The sequence below is a fragment of the Phocoena sinus genome, chromosome 2 (assembly GCF_008692025.1).
Source record: "Phocoena sinus isolate mPhoSin1 chromosome 2, mPhoSin1.pri, whole genome shotgun sequence".
NCBI classification, from domain to species: domain Eukaryota; kingdom Metazoa; phylum Chordata; class Mammalia; order Artiodactyla; family Phocoenidae; genus Phocoena; species Phocoena sinus.
This window is the reverse complement of record NC_045764.1, coordinates 91446517-91460379: the sequence shown is the minus strand read 5'-3', so window position 1 is coordinate 91460379 and position 13863 is coordinate 91446517.

The window sequence follows — 13863 nt, the reverse complement described above, 5'->3', positions numbered from 1 at the left end:
TATTGGTTCCGGGACTTCCCTGGTGGCACAGTGGTTAAGAATCCGCCTGCCAATGCAGGGGACATGGGTTCGATCCTGGTCCGGGAAGATCCCACATGCCGCGGAGCAACTAAGCCTGTGCGCCACAACTACTGAGGGTAAGCTGTGACAAAGTGAGAGAGTGGCATGGACATATGTACACTACCAAATGTAAAATAGATAGCTAGTGGGCAGCAGCCGTATAGCACAGGGAGATCAGCTCAGTGGTTTGTGACCACCTAGAGGGGTGGGATAGGGAGGATTGGAGGGAGGGAGACACAAGAGGGAGGAGATATGGGAACATATGTATATGTATAACTGATTCACTTTGTAATACAGCAGAAACTAACACACCATTAAAAAAGAAAAAGAATCCGCCTGCCAATACAGGGGACATGGGTTCGATCCCTAGTCCGGGAAGATCCTACATGCCGCGGAGCAACTAAGCTCGTGCGCCACAACTACTGAGCCTGCGCTCTAGAGCCCGCGAGCCACAGTTACTGAGCCTGCGTGCTGCAACTACTGAAGCCCGTGAGCCTAGATCCCGTGCTCTGCAACAAGAGAAGCCACCGCAGTGAGAAGCCCATGCACTGCAACCAGAGAAAGCCCGCGTGCAGCAACGAAGACCCAACACAGCCAAAAATAAAATAAACAAACACATAAATAAATAAAAGAACCACACCCGAATCCTCTGGCCCCACTGGCTTCCTCTCTAAAAAAAAAAAAAAGAATTATTGGTCTGGGGACTTCCCTGGTGGCGCAGTGGTTAAGAATCTGCCTGCCAATGCAGGGGACACGGGTTCGAGCCCTGGGCCAGGAAGATCCCACATGCCATGGAGCAACTAAGCCCGTGCGCCACAACTACTGAACCTACGCTCTAGAGCCCGCGAGCCACAACTACTGAGCCTGTGTGCCTAGAGCCCCTGCTCCCAACAAGAGAAGCCACCACAATAAGAAGCACGCGCACCACAACAAAGAGTTGCCCCGCTTGCTGCAACTAGAGAAAGTCTGTGCACGGCAACGGAGACCCAACGCAGCCAAAAATAAATTGATTAATTAATTTAAAAATAAACAAAGAATTATTGGTCTGTCCCAAGAGATACTTGTTCAGTTAGGATAAATGGCAAGGTAATATTCAAGAGCTGGTACCTGAATTTAGGAATCTCCTTTTGAGATATATGTATCTCAAATATATATATTAAAAAACAAATAAATTTGGTAGTCAGCCTCTAGGCACCCCGTGATCCCTGTCTCCTGGTATCTTCACCCTTGTATAGTCTAGTCCCTCCCATACTGAATTGGGCTGCCTCGTGTAACCAATAGGCTTTTTCAGAAATTGTGGTGTGTAAATTCCAAGTCTAGGTTATAAAATACTTTGCAGCTTCCACATTATGCTCTCTTGGGTCACTCACTTAGAGGAAAGCCAGTGCCGTAATACGAGGACACTCAAGCAACCTCTTGGAGTGGCTATCTGGCAAAAAACTGAGGCATTACACCAATAATCAGCACCAATTTGCCAGCCATCTTAATGAACTGTTCTTGGAAATAGATCCTCCAGCCCCAGCCAAGCCTTCAGATGATGGCAGGCCTAGCTGGCGTTTTGACTGCCACTCTGTGAAATACCTCAAGCCAGAACCACCCAACTAAGCCACACCCAAAATGCAGACCCACAGACACTATGTGTTATAATAAATGTTTACTGTTGCTTTAAGCACTAAGTTTTTGGGGAAATTTGTCATGCAGCAATTGAGAACTAATACAGTAAGATTTGCAAAAATCTAGGATCAGCCTTAGAGCATACTCAAGGATAATGAGCAGAGGCTTCCCTGGTGCTGCAGTGGTTGAGAGTCCGCTTGCCGATGCAGGGGACACGGGTTCGTGCCCCGGTCCGGGAAGATCCCACATGCCGCGGAGCGGCGGGCCCGTGAGCCATGGCTGCTGAGCCTGTGCGTGCGCGTCCGAAGCCGGCGCGTCCGCAACGGGAGAGGCCACAACAGTGAGAGGCCCGCGTACCGCAAGGGAAAAAAAAAAAAAAGGATAATGAGCAAAGTTCAGATTTATACTGAGTTCCCCACAGAACATAATGCCTCTTTCAACACAGCTTCTTTTCTCCTGCCCCAAATAAATAACGTACTGGAGAATCCCTTCTTCTTTCCCTTTTCCTCCATTTGTGGCGTCTATCCATATTTAGATACCCATTGATCTACTACTTTCTATTCTTCCCCTAAATCCAAACAGGATATAATCTAGATGAGTTATTCACATCATTTTTAAAATACCACAGTATAAACCAGTGTGCAACTCAAGGAAAAGAGACCTCCCTTTCCTTTTGCTTTCCCTCTCTCTCTTTAAAAACAAATCTCATGTCGTATACCTGAAACTAATATAATACGTGAATTATAACTCAATTTTTAAAAATCTCATAATTGTACACTTTAAATGGGTGGATTGTATGGCAGGCGAATTACAGTCATCTCTTGGTATCTCTGGAGGATGGGTTCCAGACCCCCACCCCTCCTGCAGTTCCCCCCTGCAGATACCAAAACCCGAGGATGCTCAAGTCCCTTATATAAAATGGCATAGTAGGAACTATCATAGTGCTGTAGATCAATTATACTTCAAAAGCCAGCAAACAAACAAACTCAAAGAAAAAGAGATCAGATCTGTGGTTACCAGAGGCAAGGTGTAGGGGGAAGGGAAAATGAAGGCAGTCAAAAGGTACAAACTTGCAGTTATACGAAAAATAAGTACTAGGGATATAATGTACAACATGATAAATACAATTAACACTGCTTGTTTTGTTTTGTTTTTTACTTTCTTGTCTTTTAGGTCTTTTTTATTTTTCTTTTGGCCGCGCCACTCCACTTGGGTGATCTTAGTTCCCGGACAAGGGATTGAACCCATGCCCCCTGCAGTGGAAGTGCAGAGCCCTAACCACTGGACCGCCAAGGAATTCCCTAATTAACACTGCTGTACGTTATGTATGAAAGTTGTTAAGAGAGTAAACCCTGAGTTCTCATCACAAGGAAAAAAATTTTTCTATTTCTTTTCTTTTTTTTTGCGGTACGTGGGCCTCTCACTGTTGTGGCCTCTCACAAGCTCCGGACGCGCAGGCTCAGTGGCCATGGCTCACGGGCCCAGCCGCTCCGCGGCATGTGGGATCTTCCCGGACCGGGGCACGAACCCGTGTCCCCTGCATCAGCAGGCACACTCTCAACCACTGCGCCACCAGGGAAGCCCTATTTCTTTAATTTTGTATCTATATGAGATGATGGATGTTCATTAAACTTATTGTGATAATCATTTATGATGTATATAAGTCAGATCATTATGCCGTGCACCTTAAACTTATACAGTGCTGTATGTCAATTATATTTCAATAAAACTGGAAGAAAAAAGTCAAACAGCATAGTATTTGCATATAACCTACGCAAACCCTCCCATATACTTTTTTTTTTTTTGAGGCAAGGAATACGACTTTATTCAGAAAGCCAGCAGACTGAGAAAATGGCAGGCTAGGGTTCCCCCAAACCATCTTCCCATATACTTTAAATCATCTCTAGATTACCTATAATATACCTAGTAGAATGTAAATGCTATGTGAATAGTTGCCTGGCACGCAGAAAATTCAAGTTTTGCTTTTGGGGCTTTCTGGAATTTGCAAATATTTTCAGTCTGTGGTTAATTGAATCCACGGATGCAGTGCCCAAGGATACAGAGGTCCAGAGCACTGACTGTATATCTCAATAAAGCTGTTTCTAAAAACTCTGCACAGTCTTTTGAAACATGACGCTCATAGTGGACTGGTGCTCAGGTGCTTCCACAAACCAGCAAACAGTCCTGTTTTTAATATTTTTGGTCAATCTAACCAGTTTCTATTTGAATGTTACTTAATCCACTAAACAAAATATTTTAGAGCCAATTAATGCCAACCACTCTGTTAGGTACTGGGAGAACAAATATGAATAAACTCAGTCTCTGTCCTTAAGAGTTTCATAGTGGATTAGCGAACATGCAAATCCCATTGCAATGAACCGCAATAACTGCTAAAGGTATATTATGTAGGCTATATAGATGCTCTAGAACAGCGGTCAGTAATCTATAGGCTGCAGGCCAAATTTTGGGGGGTCCTCTGAGAGCTTGACCTCTTTAAGCTAGTGTCAGATGCACTCTGATTTTGATAGAAATGAATTCACACCAAATACATTAACTAGCTCAAGAGTTTGTATTTTTGAAAACTTCATCCTTTATTTTGCTGTGAAAGACTATTTCTAATTAAAGAAATTTCCAATAAAAAGGAAGCAGTAAGAGAAAACTGGCAGGAGGTGGGGGGTAGATGGGCAAAGTAATCTGTTTTGGATATATGAGCCTATTGTCTTTTAACCTGTTGATGTTTGGTGTTTGGTGATTATTAAAATAGACAAAATGTTAGGGAAAATTAACACTGATTAAAACTAGTAAAGTTAGAAAACACACTAAATTTGTATTTAAAAAGTAATTCTAATTATTTCTTGATCTACTTCCTATTTATGCCTAACTTTTATGAAATACAAAACAACTATACCATTAAATGTTAACAGTTAACTTTTTTTAAAATTAATTAATCTATTTATTTTGGGCTGCACTGGGTCTTCGTTGCTGCGTGTAGGCTTTCTCTAGTTGCGGTCAGCAGGGGCTACCCTTCGTTGCGGTGCGTGGGCTTCTCACTGCGGTGGCTTCTCTTGTTGCGGAGCATGGGCTCTAGTCTTGTGGGCTTCAGTAGCTGTGGCACAAGGGCTCAGTAGTTGTGGCTCGCAGGCTCTAGAGCGCAGGCTCAGTAGTTGTGGCACACGGGCTTAGTTGCTCTGCAGCATGTGGGATCTTCCTGGACCAGGGCTCGAACCCGTGTCCCCTTCCTTTGCAGACAGATTCCTAACCACTGCACCAGAAGGAAGTCCCAACAGTTAACTTTTTACAAGTTTTATTCTACTAGAACAGTAAATTCTCTACATATTTGCTCAGTCTTTTAGCTTTCCTCTTTGTTGCAAGGTCATCAATTAACAAAGCATCGTTGGATACTCACAGTTTTCAATAGAGAAAGTGGTGAGGTAATGTTGTGATTACTGATGTGTGTCTGCGACAGTCTGGAAAAAGTTCAGTACAGTGGCTTTCAATCTGATTCAGTGATTAGCTGCTCCAAAAGCTGGATGGCTTTCTGTGTTTTAAGGTACAATAACTGCTAATAGTGCACCATAGTGATCATAGTATTCCACTGCCAGATGTACTGAAATAAATCTTAGAATGGTCTCATCACTCTATGTTGTCTTATTAATCAAAGCAGACTATCAAGTGGGTAGGTGTTTTTATAATTTTTAGAAATCAGAGGGCAGAGAGCAGAAGCAAGAAGAACTACAATCCTGCAGCCTGTGGAACAAAAACCACATTCACAGAAAGATACACAAGATGAAAAGGCAGGGGGCTATGTACCAGATGAAGGAACAAGATAAAAGCCCAGAAAAACAACTAAATGAAGTGGAGATAGGCAACCTTCCAGAAAAAGAATTCAGAATAATGATAGTGAAGATGATCCAGTACCTCGGAAAAAGAATGGAGGCAAAGATCAAGAAGATGCAAGAAATGTTTAACAAAGACCTGGAAGAAATAAAGAACAAACAAACAGAGATGAACAATACAATAACTGAAATGAAAACTACACTAGAAGAAATCAATAGCAGAATAACTGAGGCAGAAGAATGGATAAGTGACCTGGAATACAGAATGGTGGAATTCACTGCTGCAGAACAGAATAAAGAAAAAAGAATGAAAAGAAATGAAGATAGCCTAAGAGACCACTGGGACAACATTAAATGCAACAACATTCGCATTATAGGGGTACCAGAAGGAGAAGAGAGAGAGAAAGGACCAGAGAAAATACTTGAAGAGATTATAGTCAAAAACTTCCCTAACATGGGAAAGGAAAGAGCCACCCAAGTCCAGGAAGTACAGAGAGTCCCATACAGGATAAACCCAAGGAGAAACACACCGAGACACGTAGTAATCAAATTGGCAAAAATTAAAGACAAAGAAAAATTATTGAAAGCAGCAAGGGAAAAATGACAAATAACATACAAGGGAACTCCCATAAGATGAACAGCTGATATCTCAGCAGAAACTGTACAAGCCAGAAGGGAGTGGCATGATATACTTAAAGTGATGAAAGGGAAGAACCTACAACCAAGACTACTCTAACCGGCAAGGATCTCATTCACATTCGATGGAGAAATCAAAAGCTTTACAGACAAGCAAAAGCTAAGAGAATTCAGCACCACCAAATCAGCTCTACAACAAATGCTAAAGGAACTTCTCTAAGTGGGAAACACAAGAGAAGAAAAGGACCTACAAAAACAAACCCAAAACAATTAAGAAAATGGTCATAGGAACATACATATCGATAATTACCTTAAACGTGAATGGACTAAATGCTCCAACCAAAAGACACAGGCTTGCTGAATGGATACAAATATAAGACCCATATATATGCTGTCTACAAGAGACCCACTTCAGATGTAGGGACACATACAGACTGAAAGTGAGGGGATGGAAAAAGGTATTCCATGCAAAAGGAAATCAAAAGAAAGCTGGAGGAGCAATACTCATATCAGATAAAATAGATTTTAAAATAAAGAATGTTACAAGAGACAGTGAAGGCCACTACATAATGATCAAGGGATCACTCCAAGAAGATGATATAACAATTATAAATATATATGCACCCAACATAGGAGCACCTCAATACATAAGGCAACTGCTAACAGCTCTAAAAGAGGATATCGACAGTAACACAATAATAGTGGGAGACTTTAACACCTCACTTACACCAATGAACAGATATGCAAAATGAAAATAAATAAGGAAACAGAAGCTTTAAATGTCACAATAGGCCAGATAGATCTAATTGATATTTATAGGACATTCCATCCAAAAACAGCAGATTACACTTTCTTTTCAAGTGTGCATGGAACATTCTCCTGGATACATCACATCTTGGGTCACAAATCAAGCCTCAGTAAATTTAAGAAAATTGAAATCATATCAAGCATGTTTTCTGACTACAACGCTATGAGATTAGAAATCAATTACAGGGAGAAAAACATTAAAAACAGAAACATGTGGAGGCTAAACAATACATTACTAAATAACCAAGAGGTCACTGAAGAAATCAAAAAGTACCTAGAGACAGATTACAACGAAAACACGATGATCCAAAACCTATGGGATGCAGCAAAAGCAGTTCTAAGAGGGAAGTTTATAGCTATGCAAGCCTACTTCAAGAAACAAGAAAAACCTCAAATAAACAATCTAACCTTACACCTAAAGGAACTAGAGAAAGAAGAATAAACAAAACCCAAAGTTAGCAGAAGGAAAGAAATCATAAAGATCAGAGCAGAAATAAATGAAATAGAAACAAAGAAAACAATAGCAAACAAAGAGCAATAAAACTAAAAGCTGGTTCTTTGAGAAGATAAACAAAATTGATAAACCATTAGCCAGACTCATCAAGAAAAAGAGGGAGAGGACTCAAATCAATAAAATTAGAAATGAAAAAGGAGGAGTTACAACAGACATGGCAGAAATACAAAGCATCCTAAGAGACAACTATAAGCACCTCTTTGCCAATAAAATGGACAACCTGGAGTAAATGGACAAATTCTTAGAAAGGTATAACCTTCCAAGACTGAACCAGGAAGAAATAGAAAATATGAACAGACCAATCACAAGTAATGAAATTGAAACTGTGATTAAAAATCTTCCAACAGGGCTTCCCTGGTGGCACAGTGGTTGTGAGTCTGCCTGCCAATGCAGGGGACATGGGTTCGTGCCCTGGTCCGGGAGGATCCTACATGCCGTGGAACGGCTAGGCCCGTGAGCCATCGCCGCTGAACCTGCGCGTCTGGAGCCTGTGCTCCGCAACGGGAGAAACCACAACAGTGAGAGGCCTGCGTACCTCAAAAAAAAAACACAAACATCTTCCAACAAACAAAAGCCCAGGACCAGATGGCTACACAGGCAAATTCTGTCAAATATTTAGAGAATAGCTAACACTCAACCTTCCTAAACTCTTCCAAAAACTTGCAGAGGAGGGAACACTCCCAAATTCATTCTATGAAGCCACCATCACCCTGATACCAAAACCAGACAAAGATACTACACAAAAAGAAAATTACAGACCAACATCTCTGATGAATACAGATGCAAAAACCCTCAATACTAGTAAACAGAATCCAACAGCTCATTAAAAGGATCATACACCATGATCAAGTGGGAATTATCCAAGGGATGCAAGGATTCTTCAATATACCCAAATCAATCAATGTGATACACCACATTAACAAATTGAAGGAGAAAAACCATATGGTCATCTCAATAGATGCAGAGAAAGCTTTCGACAAAATTCAACACCAATTTATGAAAAAAACTCTGCAGAAAGTGGGCATAGAGGGAACCTACCTCAACATAATAAAGGCCATATATGACAAACCCACAGCAAACATCATTCTCAATGGTGAAAAACTGAAAGCATTTCCTCTAAGATGAGGAATGAGACAAGGATGTCCACTCTCACCACTATTATTCAACATAGTTTTGGAAGTCCTAGCCACAGCAATCAGAGAAGAAAAAGAAATAAAAGGAATACAAATTTGAAAAGAAGTAAAACTGTCACTGCTTGCAGATGACATGATACTATACATAGAGAATCCTAAAGATGCCACTAGAGAAGTACTAAAGCTAATTAATGAATTTGGTAAAGTTGCAGGATACAAAATTAATGCATGGAAATTTCTTGCATTCCTATACACTAATGATGAAAAATCTGAAAGGGAAATTAAGGAACACTCCCATTTACCACTGCAACAAAAAGAATAAAATACCTAGGAATAAACCTACCTCGGGAGACAAAAGACCTGTATGCAGAAAACTTTAAGACACTGATGAAAGAAATTAAAGATGATACCAACAGGTGGAGAGATATACCATGTTCTTCTATTGGAACAATCAATATTGTGAAAATGACTATACTACCCGAAGCAATCTACAGATTCAATGCAATCCCTATCAAATTACCAATAGTATTTTTTACAGAACTAGAACAAAAAATCTTAAAATTTGTATGGAGACACAAAAGACCCTGAAAAGCCAAAGCATTCTTGAGGGAAAAAAACAGAGCTGGAGGAATCAGACCCCCTGACTTCAGACTATACTCTAAAGCTACCGTGATCAAGACAATATGGTACTGGCACAAAAACAGAAACATAGATCAACAAAACAAGATAGAAAGCTCAGAAAGAAACCCACACATCTATGGTCAACTAATCTATGACAAAGGAGGCAAAGATATAAAATGGAGAAAAGACAGTCTCTTCAATAAGTGGTGCTGGGAAAACTGGACAGCTACATGTAAAAGAATGAAATTACAACACTCCCTAACACCATACACAAGAATAAACTCAAAATGGATTAGAGACCTAAACGAAGACCGGACACTATAAAACTCTTAGAGGAAAGCATAGGAAGAACACTCTTTGACATAAATCACAGCAAGATCTTTTTTGATCCACCTCTTAGAGTAATGGAAATAAAAACAAAAATAAACAAATGGGACCTAATGAAGCTTCAAAGCTTTTGCACAGCAAAGGAAACCATAAACAAGACGAACAGACAACCCTCAGAATGGGAGAAAATATTTGCAAACGAATCAACAAAGGATTAATTTCCAAAATATATAAACAGCTCATGCAGCTCAATATTAAAGAAACAAACAACCCGAATCCAAAAATGGGCAGAAGACCTAAATAGACATTTCTCCAAAGAAGACATACAGATGGCCAAGAAGCACATGAAAAGCTGCTTAATATCACTAATTATTAGAGAAATGCAAATCCAAACTACAATGAGGTATCACCTCACACCAGTTAGAATGGGCATCATCAGAAAATCTACAAACAACAAATGCTGCAGAGGGAACCCTCTTGCACTGTTGGTGGGAATGTAAACCGATACAGCCACTATGGAGAACAGTATGGAGTTTCCTTCAGAAACTAGAAATAGAATTACCATATGATCCAGTAATCCCACTACTGGGCATATACCCAGAGAAAACCATAATTCAAAAAGACACATGCACCCCAATGTTCATTGCAGTGCTATTTACAATAGCCAGGTCATGGAAGCAACCTAAATGCCCATTGACAGATGAATGGATAAAGAAGATGTGGTACATATATACAATGGAATATTACTCAGCCATAAAAAGGAACGAAATTGAGTCATTTGTTGAGACGTGGATGGATCTAGAGACTGTCACACACAGTGAAGTAAGTCAGTAAGAGAAAAACAAATATCGTATATTAATGCATGTATGTAGAACCTAGAGAAATGGTACAGATGAACTGGTTTGCAGGGCAGAATTTGAGACACAGGTGTAGAGAACAAACGTATGGACACCAAGGTGGGAAAACCACGGTGGGGTGGGGATGGTGGTGTGCTGAATTGGGCGATTGGGATTGACATGTATACACTGATATGTATAAAATTGATGACTAATAAGAACCTGCAGTACTAAAAAACAAACCAACCAAAAAAACAACTAATACCAAACTTTCTTTGGGTTATTTGTATGGAAATATGTTAATATAAATGTTTCAGACATTAAAAAAAAATTTTTTTTTTTTTGCTGCGTTGGGTCTTCACAGCATATGGTATCTTCTTGGACCAGGGCTCAAACCCATGTCCCCTGCATTGGCAGGCAGATTCTTAACCACTGAGCTACCAGGGAAACCCCACTTAGAAAGCTCTCTATGATCACTTTCCACTCTTACTACTAAGCCCCCACATATACTCCCGTCCATTTAGTAAGAGAGGAAATAAGGTATAAATACCGGAAACGAAAAGAAAAGACATTGATACATGTATTATCTACCCAGTAAATGTCAAATGCATCTAAAGAAAAAAATATTAAAATTAATGATACTAAAAAATGATACAAATGAACTTATTTACAAAACGGACTGAATGCACTGAATCAGAAACCTTTATATGTTGCTGTGTTTCCAGTAGGAAGAATACCTGAGGTTCAGGATCCAAGCAGTGGCTCCAATCCACATCATTCCTGATGACTCCCTGGAGACCTCTGTGCTTTCTGTCCCTGCAACTCTGGGCTCTTCATGATTGGACATCTTGGTCCCTAAAAGTGGCCCACTTTTGCCAGGGCAAACAGCAAGTGTCCTTCTAGACTACAAACTATTGCTGTGGACTTTTGGGCTGCATGCAACTAGCAAGCAAGTAAAGGAGTCATCATCTTGGCAGGGGCAATTGATGTGGATGAACAGAAGGTAGGGCTGCTCTTGGATTAAGAGAGAAGGGAGGAACATGCGTGGAATTTAGATGATCTACTTGGACACTTCTTGGTACTCTCTTGCCCAGTTGTGACTGAATGGCTTAGTGCAGCAACTTAAACCTTTTGTGCTCCCAAAAGGTTTGGGAGTATCTGTGTACTGCAGGACCCAACTAACAAACTGATTATGTTGTTTAGGTCTACTATATTCTTAATTTTTTTTGTCCACTTTGGGAGATGTTTGTTAAAGTCTCCCCTATTAATGTGTCTATTCATCCTTTTATATCCTGTAGTTTTGCTTTAGAAAGTTGCTGCTTTAGTAAATGACATCCTCAGCTTGTACAGTTCCTACATGCACGATTTTCAGTTACCATGTTTTAATTAATTAACATTGGTCCTCAACAACACAGTTCAAATTTCACTTATGATGGTATATTAACTGTGAGTAATTTCATAAAGTGCAAATTACGTGGCTAGCTCTTCAGTCCACAAATCACTAAATAACAGATGTGTGTCATGATCAGTGACCAATTATGTAACTTCTTTCAGAGTCTGCTGGTCTTTGGTTTTTTTGCTTTTGTTTCTTTTGGCCACGCCAAGTGGCTTGTGGAATCTTAGTTCCTTGACCAGGGATCGAACCAGGGTCTTCGGCAGTGAAAACACACAGTCCTAACCACTGGACCGCCAGAGAATTCCCCAGAGTTTGTTGGTGATTGGACATTGCACATCTGTTGCTCAGTTCGGGACGGAGAGCAAAGCATGTAGTCGTGCTGTCTCCTTGTCTCCCAGTGATAAACCCATGTGACATTTTACAAAAATGGATAATCAAAAGAGGGAATGGCCAACAAAGATAAAAACCCAGCAAAGGGCTTCCCTGGTGTGGCAGTGGTTAAGAATCCGCCTGCCAATGCAGAGGCCATGGGTTCAAGCCCTGGTCCGGGAAGATCCCACATGCCGCGGAGCAACTAAGCCTGTGTGCCACAACTACTCAGGCTGTGCTCTAGAGCCCACGAGCCACAACTACTGAGCCTGTGTGCCACAACTACTGAAGCCCGAGTGCCTAGAGCCTGTGCTCCACAACGAGAAGGCACCGCAATGAGAAGCCCACGCACCACCATGAAGAGCAGCCCCCGCTCGCCACAATTTGAGAAAGGCTGTGTGCAGCAATGAAGACTCAACACAGCCAAAAAATATATATATAAGTAAATAAAAAATAAGTAAATTAAAAAAAATTTTTTTTAATGCAGCAAAGGAACTAAAGTGATAATGCTGGGAGTGAAATTTGGGTAAAATCTAGATGTTATACAAGTTATACTGGAGTTATAGGAGTAGTAGTTAACTATGGAATTGTTGACACCACTGATATTTGAGAGAATGCATGTCAGAGGAAGCTAGTGAAGGCAAATTTCAAAAAAGAAAAAAAAAAGTGGTTAAGATGAATGTCCCAGAAGGAATGACACTGCCAAAAATCTTCACACTAAAGGAACTCTTGGAAGTATTTCACAACTTTGGAACACAAAGGGTAAACTTTTGGAAGCTGATCCAAACTTAGAAATATGACAATTTGCCAAGGCACAGAAAAGATGCTCACTCTGTATAAGTTATACAGAGAGGCAGACATGCTTGACGTTATTTTCTAGATGTTTTTGAAAAAAAAAAAAAAAACGAATTTTCAATGTTTCTAATAAGTTACACTGTACTACATAAATGTTTTACTATTTTCATTTCCCAATACATTTATAACTGACAGTTTGTTTTTATACTGTCATTTATAACAGAGTTTGTTTTGAGCAAAAATTTTAAAGGCCATGGAACAACTGTAGCTTTTAAATTAATTTTATTTATCACTGCGTTGGGTCTTTGTTGCTGCATGCTGGCTTTCTCTAGCTGTAGGGAGCGGGGGCTACTCTTCGTCACAGTGCATGGGCTTCTCATTGCAGTGGCTTCTCTTGTTGTGGAGCACTGGGCTCTATGCGCGTGGGTTTCAGTAGTTGTGGCACGCGGGCTTAGTTGCTCTGCGACATGTGGGATCCTCCTGGACCAGGGCTCAAACCCATGTCCCCTGCATTGGCAGGCGGATTCTTAACCACTGCGCCACCAGGGAATCCCCAATGGTATCTTTCCCATTGATACTAAGATTGCTCTGTATGGTTTCAGCTTGCGTGGACATATATGCAGTAATTCACTACTGTACAAAGTGAGGACTGCCTGTATTTGGTCCCAATTTCTTCACATCCTCACCAACACATTATCTGTCTTTTTGAAAATAGCCATCCTTGTGGGTATGAAGTGGTATCTCATTGTGGTTTTGATTTGTGTTTCCCTAATGACTAATGCACATCTTTTCATATACTTACTGGTAATTTGTACATCTTCTTTGGAGAAAAATCTGTTCAAATCTTTTGCCCATTTTCAAATTTATTTATTTATTTATTTTTGACTGCATTGGGTCTTCACTGCTGTGTGCCTGATTT